Here is a 9,256-nt window from a genome sequence, read left to right as displayed (position 1 = left end):
TGTGGGAGGTAACTTCTGCACCCGGCGGAAACCCACGCAAACACGGGGAGAACGTCCAAACTCCAGTCACCCAAGATTGGAATCGAACCCGGGTCCCTGGTGCAGAGAGACAGCAGTGCTAACCACTCTGCCACCGTGGTGACAAAGCACTTATTTACACAACTGCTAGTAGAAATCTGGAAATCCCCAAATCAGAGGACTAATCACATGAAGATGTCAAAACTGTGATAGAGTTTTGGCTAAGAGTTAAGGAAACACGGCAGGTAGCCAAGATCTGACTGAATGGGAGAACAGGTTCAACAGGCTGAAATTAAATGAAAATCGCTTATTGCCACAAGTAGGCTTAATGGCCCACTCCAATTTCTATGTTCTTCCTTTCCCTTCTTTACCATTCACGATGGCTTCAGCCATTTAATTCCCTCGCTGGCATTCTTCCTTAATCCTGGTGTTTTGCTTTCTCCAAAATTAAAAAAAAAAACCTCTTGGACAAAGTTTCAGCCACTCTCCCTACTGCTGCGTCTTGATTTGCTTTACAACTGTGCAGAGCTTGGGAACGCTTTATATGGAAGGAATATTTTCCCCCTCTTCCCAATCCTCATGTATGTATTCACAGGTGTTCACTCCAGCAAAACTGCACAGGCAAGTGTAAAATTCTGAACCATAAAACATAGGAGCAGAATTAGGTTATTCTGCCCATTGAGCCTGCTCCACCATTCGATCATGGCTGATATCATCATAGAATTTACAGTGCAGAAGGAGGCCATTCGGCCCAGCGAGTCTGTACCGGCTCTTGGAAAGAGCACCCTACCCAAGGTCAACACCTCCACCCTATCCCCATAACCAGTAACCCCACCCAACACTAAGGGCAATTTTGGACACTAAGGGCAATTTATCATGGCCAATCCACCTAACCTGCACATCTTTGGACTGTGGGAGGAAACCGGAGCACCCGGAGGAAACCTATGCACACATGGGGAGGATGTGCATGTTCCGCACAGGCAGTGACCCAAGCCGGAATCGAACCTGGGACCCTGGAGCTGTGAAGCAATTGTGCTATCCACAATGCTACCGTGCATCCCCATTCTCCTGCCTTCTCCCCATAACCCCTGATCCCCTTATTAATCAAGAACCTTTCTATCTCTTAAAGATACTCAGTGACTTGGCCTCCAAAGCCTTCTGCGACAATGAGTTCCATAGATTCACCTCCCTCTGGCTGAAATTCCTCTCATCTCGGTTTTAAAGGATCGTCCCTTGAGGCTGTGGCCTCGGGTTCTAGTTTTTCCTACAAGTGGAAAAAACATCCTCACCACGTCCACTCTATCCAGGCCTCGCAGTATCCTGTACGTTTCAATAAGATCCCCCCTCGTTCTTCTAAACTTCAACGAGTACAGAACCCAGAGTCCTCAACTGTTCCTCATACGACAAGCTCTTCATTCCAGGGATCATTCTTGTGAAACTCCTCTGGATGCTTTCCAAGGCCAGCACATCCTTCCTTAGATACGGCGCCCAAAACTGCTCACAATACTGCAAATGGGGTCGCCCAGAGCCTTATATAGCCTCCAGAAGTACATCCCTGCTCTTGTATTCTAACCCTCTCGCCATGTATGCTAACATTGTATTTACCTTCCTAACTGCTGCCTGAACCTGCACGTCAACCTGAAGAGACTCTTGAACTAGGACTCCCAAGTCCATTTCTGCTTCTGATTTCAAGAGGTTCCCCTCCAAGCCACTCACTACCTGCACCTCGGGGACGACCCTCCCCCCCCCCCCCCAACAGCACCGTGGGCGTACCTGCACCTCGGGGACGACCCTCCCCCCCCCCAACAGCACCGTGGGCGTACCTGCACCTCGGGGACTACCCTCCCCCCCCCCTCCTCCTCCTCCCCCCCCCTCCCCTCTTTCCCCTCCTCCTCCTCCTCCTCCCCCCCGCCCCAACTGCACCGTGGGCATACCTGCACCTCGGGGACTACCCCCCCCCCAACAGCACGGCGGGCGTACCTGCACCTCGGGGACGACCCTCCCCCCCCCCCCCCCCCCAACAGCACGGCGGCGTACCTGCACCTCGGGGACGACCCTCCCCCCCCCCCCAACAGCACCGTGGCGTACCTGCACCTCGGGGACGACCCTCCCCCCCACCCTCCTCCTCCTCCTCCTCCCCCTCCCCCCACCCTCCTCCCCCTCCCCCCACCCTCCTCCTCCTCCTCCTCCCCCCCTCCTCCTCCTCCTCCTCCCCCCCTCCTCCTCCTCCTCCCCCTCCCCCCCCTCCTCCTCCCCCCTCCCCCCCCTCCTCCTCCCCCCACTCCCCCCCCTCCTCCTCCTCCTCCTCCCCCTCCCCCCCCTCCTCCTCCTCCTCCCCTCTTCCCCCTCCTCCTCCCCCCCCCCCAACTGCACCGTGGGCGTACCTGCACCTCGGGGACTACCCCCCCCAACAGCATGGCGGGCGTACCTGCACCTCGGGACGACCCCCCCCCCCCCCAACAGCACGGCGGGCGTACCTGCACCTCGGGGACGACCCTCCGCCCCCCCCCCCCCCAACAGCACCGTGGGCGTACCTGCACCTTGGGGACTACCCTCCCCCCCCCTCCAACAGCACCGTGGGCGTACCTGCACCTCGGGGACGACCCTCCCCCCTCCCAAACAGCACCGTGGGCGTACCTGCACCTCGGGGACTACTCTCTCCCCCCCCCCCCCCAACAGCACCGTGGGCGTACCTGCACCTCGGGGACTACCCTCCCCCCTCCCAAACAGCACCGTGGCGTACCTGCACCTCGGGGACTACTCTCTCCCCCCCCCACCCAACAGCACCGCGGGCGTACCTGCACCTCGGGGACTACCCTCTCCCCCCCCCCCCCCCAATAGCACCGCAGGCGTACCTGCACCTCGGGGACTACCCCCCCCCACCCCAACAGCACCGCGGGCGTACCTGCACCTCGGGGACGACCCTCCCCCCCACCCTCCTCCTCCTCCTCCTCCCCCCAACCCTCCTCCTCCTCCCCCCCCACCCTCCTCCTCCTCCTCCTCCTCCCCCCCCACCCTCCTCCTCCTCCTCCTCCTCCCCCCCACCCTCCTCCTCCTCCTCCTCCTCACCCCCCACCCTCCTCCCCCTCCCCCCCACCCTCCTCCCCCTCCCCCCACCCTCCTCCCCCTCCTCCTCCTCCTCCTCCCCTCCCCCCCTCCTCCCCCCACCCTCCTCCCCCTCCTCCTCCTCCCCCCCTCCTCCCCCCACCCTCCTCCCCCTCCTCCTCCTCCCCCCCACCCTCCTCCCCCTCCCCCCCCCACCCTCCTCCCCCTCCCCCCCCCACCCTCCTCCCCCTCCCCCCCCACCCTCCTCCCCCTCCCCCCCTCCCCCCCCTCCCCCCCACCCTCCTCCCCCTCCCCCCTCCCCCTCCCCCCCACCCTCCTCCCCCCCTCCCCCCCACCCTCCTCCCCCTCCCTTCCCCCCCCACCCTCCTCCCCCCCTCCCCCCCACCCCCCCCTCCTCCCCCCCACCCTCCTCCCCCCCACCCTCCTCCCCCCCCACCCTCCTCCCCCCCACCCTCCTCCCCCCCCACCCTCCTCCCCCCCCACCCTCCTCCCCCCCCACCCTCCTCCCCCCCCTCCCCCCCACCCTCCTCCCCTCCCCCCCCACCCCCCCACCCCCCCCACCCCCCCACCCCCCCACCCTCCTCCCCCCCACCCCCCTCCCCCTCCCCCCCACCCCCCCACCCCCCACCCTCCTCCCCCCCACCCCCCCTCCCCCTCCCCCCCCACCCTCCCACCCTCCTCCCCCTCCCCCCCCCACCCTCCTCCTCCCCTCCTCCTCCTCCTCCTCCCCCTCCCCTCTTCCTCCTCCCCCCTCCCCCCCTCCTCCTCCTCCTCCCCCCTCCCCCCCCTCCTCCTCCTCCCCTCTTCCCCCCCCCCTCCAACAGCACCGTGGGCGTACCTGCACCTCGGGGACGACCCTCCCCCCTCCCAAACAGCACCGTGGGCGTACCTGCACCTCGGGGACTACTCTCTCCCCCCCCTCCAACAGCACCGTGGGCGTACCTGCACCTCGGGGACTACACTCTCCCCCCCCCCCCCCAATAGCACCGCAGGCGTACCTGCACCTCGGGGACTACCCCCCCCCACCCAACAGCACCGCGGGCGTACCTGCACCTCGGGGACGACCCTCCCCCCCACCCTCCTCCTCCTCCTCCTCCCCCCAACCCTCCTCCTCCTCCCCCCCACCCTCCTCCTCCTCCTCCTCCTCCCCCCCCTCCCCCCCCCACCCTCCTCCCCCTCCCCCCCACCCTCCTCCCCCCCCTCCCCCCCCACCCTCCTCCCCCTCCCCCCCACCCTCCTCCCCCTCCTCCTCCTCCTCCCCCCCCACCCTCCTCCCCCTCCTCCTCCCCCCCCCCACCCTCCTCCCCCTCCTCCTCCCCCTCCTCCTCCCCCCCCCACCCTCCTCCCCCCTCCTCCCCCCCCTCCTCCCCCTCCTCCCCTCCTCCTCCCCCCCCACCCTCCTCCCCCTCCTCCTCCTCCCCCCTCCCCCCCCCTCCCCCCCCCCTCCCCCCCCACCCTCCTCCCCTCCCCCCACCCTCCTCCCCCTCCCCCTCCCCCACCCTCCTCCCCCCCTCCCCCCCACCCTCCTCCCCACCCTCCTCCCCCCCCTCCCTACCCTCCTCCCCCCTCCTCCCCCCCCTCCCTTCCCCCCCCCACCCTCCTCCCCCCCTCCCCCCCACCCCTCCCCCCACCCCCCCTCCCCCTCCTCCCCCCCCACCCTCCTCCTCCTCCCCCCCTCCCCCCCCACCCTCCTCCTCCTCCCCCCCTCCCCCCCACCCTCCTCCCCCTCCCCCCCCACCCCCCCACCCTCCTCCCCCCCCACCCCCCCCACCCCCCCACCCTCCTCCCCCCCCACCCCCCCACCCTCCTCCCCCTCCCCCCCACCCTCCCACCCTCCTCCCCCTCCCCCCACCCTCCTCCTCCCCTCCTCCTCCTCCTCCTCCCCCCCTCCCCCCCTCCTCCTCCTCCTCCCCCCTCCCCCCCCTCCTCCTCCTCCTCCCCCCTCCCCCCCCTCCTCCTCCTCCTCCTCCCCTCTTCCCCCCCCCCAACTGCACCGTGGGCGTACCTGCACCTCGGGGACGACCCTCCCCCCCCCCCAACAGCACGGCGGCGTACCTGCACCTCGGGGACGACTCTCCCCCCCCCCCCAACAGCACCGTGGCGTACCTGCACCTCGGGACGACCCTCCCCCCCCCCCAACAGCACCGTGGGCGTACCTGCAGCTCGGGGACGACCCTCCCCCCCCAACAGCACCGTGGGCGACCTGCACCTCGGGGAATACCCTCCCCCCCCCCCCCCCCCAACAGCACGGCGGGCGTATCTGCACCTCGGGGACTACCCACCCCCCACCCCCACCTCCTCCTCCTCCTCCTCCTCCTCCTCCTCTCCCCCTCCTCCACCTCCCCCCTCCTCCTCCTCCCCCTCCCCTCCTCCCCCTCCTCCTCCTCCTCCCCTCCCCTCTCCCCCTCCTCCTCCTCCCCCTCCCCTCCTCCTCCTCCCCCTCCCCTCCTCCTCCTCCCCCCTCCTCCTCCTCCCCCCTCCCCCTCCTCCTCCTCCCCCTCCCCTCCTCCTCCTCCCCCTCCTCCTCCTCCTCCCCCCTCCTCCTCCTCCCCCCTCCTCCTCCTCCCCCCTCCTCCTCCTCCCCCCTCCTCCTCCTCCCCCCTCCTCCTCCCCCCTCCTCCCCTCCCCCCTCCTCCTCCCCCTCCTCCTCCTCCCCCTCCTCCTCCCCTCCTCCTCCTCCCCCTCCTCCTCCTCCCTCCTCCTCCTCCTCCCCCCTCCTCCTCCTCCCCCTCCTCCTCCCCCCCCCCTCCCCCTCCTCCTCCCCCCCCCCCTCCTCCCCCCTCCTCCTCCTCCCCCCTCCTCCTCCTCCCCCCTCCTCCTCCCCCCCCCTCCCCCTCCTCCTCCCCCCCCCCTCCCCCTCCTCCTCCCCCTCCCTCCCTCCCCCTCCTCCTCCCCCTCCTCCTCCTCCTCCTCCTCCTCCCCCTCCTCCTCCTCCTCCTCCCCCTCCTCCTCCTCCTCCCCCCCCTCCTCCTCCTCCCCCCTCCTCCTCCTCCTCCTCCCCCCCCTCCTCCTCCTCCCCCCCCCTCCTCCTCCCCCACCCCCCCACCCTCCTCCCCCCCCACCCCCCCACCCTCCTCCTCCCCCCCACCCCCCCACCCTCCTCCCCCCCCACCCCCCCACCCTCCTCCTGCCCCCTCCTCCTCCTCCTCCCCCCTCCTCCTCCCCCCTCCCCCCCCCCAACTGCACCGTGGGGCGTACCTGCACCTCGGGGACGACCCTCCCCCCCCCCCAACAGCACCGTGGGCGTACCTGCACCTCGGGGACTACCCTCCCCCCCCCCTCCTCCTCCTCCCCTCCTCCTCCCCCCCCGCCCCAACTGCACCGTGGGCGTACCTGCACCTCGGGGACTACCCCCCCCCCCAACAGCACGGCGGGCGTATCCTGCACCTCGGGGACGACCCTCCCCCCCCCCCCCAACCCCCCAACAGCACGGGCGGGCGTACCTGCACCTCGGGGACGACCCTCCCCCCCCCAACAGCACCGTGGGCGTACCTGCACCTCGGGGACTACCCTCCCCCTCCTCCTCCTCCTCGCTCCCCCCCCTCCCCTCTTCCCCCTCCTCCCCCCCCCCCCCCAACTGCACGTGGGCGTACCTGCACCTCGGGGACTACCCCCCCCCAACAGCACGGCGGGCGTACCTGCACCTCGGGGACGACCCTCCCCCCCCCCCCCAACAGCACCGTGGCGTACCTGCACCTCGGGGACGAACCCCACCCCCGCAACAGCACGGCGGGCGTACCTGCACCTCGGGGACTACCCTCCCCCCCCCCCTCCTCCTCCTCCCTCCTCCTCCACCTCCCCCTCCTCCTCCTCCCCTCTTCCCCCTCCCCCCCCTACTCCTCCTCCCCTCTTCCCCCTCCTCCTCCCTCCCCCCCCCCCCCAACTGCACCGTGGGCGTACCTGCACCTCGGGGACGACCCTCCTCCCCCCCCAACAGCACCAGTGGGCGTACCTGCACCTCGGGGACTACCCTCCCCCCCCTCCTCCTCCTCCTCCTCCACCTCCCCCCTCCTCCTCCTCCCCTCTTCCCCCTCCCCCCCTCCTCCTCCTCCCCTCTTCCCCCTCCTCCTCCCTCCCCCCCCCCACAGCACCGTGGGCGTACCTGCACCTCGGGGACGACCCTCCCCCCCCCCCCCCCCAACAGCACCGTGGGCGTACCTGCACCTCGGGGTCGACCCTCCCCCCCCCCAACAGCACCGTGGGCGTACCTGCACCTCGGGGACTACCCTCCCCCCCCCCTCCTCCTCCTCCTCCTCCTCCACCTCCCCCTCCTCCTCCTCCACCTCCCCCCTCCTCCTCCTCCCCTCTTCCCCCTCCCCCCCTACTCCTCCCTCCTCCACCCCCCCCCCCCCCCAACTGCACCGTGGGCGTACCTGCACCTCGGGGACTACCCTCCCCCCCTCCTCCTCCTCCTCCTCCTCCTCCACCCTCCCCCCCTCCTCCTCCTCCCACCTCCCCCTCCTCCTCCTCCCTCTTCCCCCTCCCCCCCTACTCCTCCCTCCTCCCCCCCTCCCCCCCAACAGCACCGTGGGCGTACCTGCACCTCGGGGACTACCCTCCCCCCCCACTCCTCCTCCTCCTCCTCCACCTCCCCCCTCCTCCTCCTCCCCTCTTCCCCCTCCCCCCTCCTCCTCCTCCCCTCTTCCCCCTCCTCCTCCCTCCCCCCCCCCCCCCCCCCCCACAGCACCGTGGGCGTACCTGCACCTCGGGGACGACCCTCCCCCCCCCCCCCCCCAACAGCACCGTGGGCGTACCTGCACTTCGGGGTCGACCCTCCCCCCCCCAACAGCACCGTGGGCGTACCTGCACCTCGGGGACTACCCTCCCCCCCCCTCCTCCTCCTCCTCCTCCCTCCACCTCCCCCCTCCTCCTCCTCCACCTCCCCCTCCTCCTCCTCCCCTCTTCCCCCCTCCCCCCCTACTCCTCCCTCCTCCCCCCCCCCCCAACTGCACCGTGGGAGTACCTGCACCTCGGGGACTACCCTCCCCCCCCCTCCTCCTCCTCCTCCACCTCCCCCCCCCTCCTCCTCCACCTCCCCCCTCCTCCTCCTCCCCTCTTCCCCCTCCCCCCCTACTCCTCCCTCCTCCCCCCCTCCCCCCCAACAGCACCGTGGGCGTACCTGCACCTCGGGACTACCCTCCCCCCCCCCTCCTCCTCCTCCTCCTCCACCTCCCCCCCCTCCTCCTCCTCCCCTCTTCCCCCTCCCCCCCTCCTCCTCCTCCCCTCTTCCCCCTCCTCCTCCCTCCCCCCCCCTCCTCCTCCCTCCCCCCCCCCCCCCCCAACTGCACCGTGGCGTACCCTGCACCTCGGGGACGACCCTCCCCTCCCCCCCCAACAGCACCGTGGGCGTACCTGCACCTTGGGGACTACCCTCCCCCCCTCCTCCTCCTCCTCCCCCCTCCCCTCTTCCCCCTCCTCCTCCCCTCTTCCCCTCCTCCCCCCCCCCTCCCCTCTTCCCCCCTCCTCCTCCTCCCCCTCCTCCTCCTCCCCCCCCCCCCCCAACTGCACCGTGGGCATACCTGCACCTCGGGGACTACCCCCCCCAACAGCACGGCGGGCGTACCTGCACCTCGGGGACGACCCTCCCCCCCCCCCCCCCCAACAGCACCGTGGGCGTACCTGCACCTCGGGGACGACCCTCCCCCCCCCCCCCCCCAACAGCACCGTGGGCGTACCTGCACCTCGGGGACGACCCCCCCCCCCCCAACAGCACCGTGGGCGTACCTGCACCTCGGGACTACCCTCCCCCCCCCCCCCTCCTCCTCCTCCTCCTCCTCCCCCCCTCCTCCTCCTCCTCCTCCTCCTCCCCCCTCCCCCCCTCCCCTCTTCCCCCTCCTCCTCCCTCCCCCCCCCCCAACTGCACCGTGGGCGTACCTGCACCTCGGGGACTACCCTCCCCAACAGCACGGCAGGCGTACCTGCACCTCGGGACGACCCTCCCCCCCCCAACAGCACCGTGGGCGTACCTGCCACCTCGGGGACGACCCTCCCCCCCCCAACAGCACCGTGGGCGTACCTGCACCTCGGGGACTACCCACCCCCCCCTCCTCCCCCTCCCCCTCCTCCCCCCCCCCCCAACAGCACGGCGGGCGTACCTGCACCTCGGGGACGACCCTCCCCCCCCCCCCCCCCCCAACAGCACCGTGGGCGTACCTGCACCTCGGGGGACTAC

The sequence above is a fragment of the Scyliorhinus torazame genome, chromosome 14 (assembly GCF_047496885.1).
Source record: "Scyliorhinus torazame isolate Kashiwa2021f chromosome 14, sScyTor2.1, whole genome shotgun sequence".
Classification (NCBI taxonomy): Eukaryota; Metazoa; Chordata; class Chondrichthyes; order Carcharhiniformes; family Scyliorhinidae; genus Scyliorhinus; species Scyliorhinus torazame.
Note: the sequence above shows the minus strand (reverse complement) of the source record.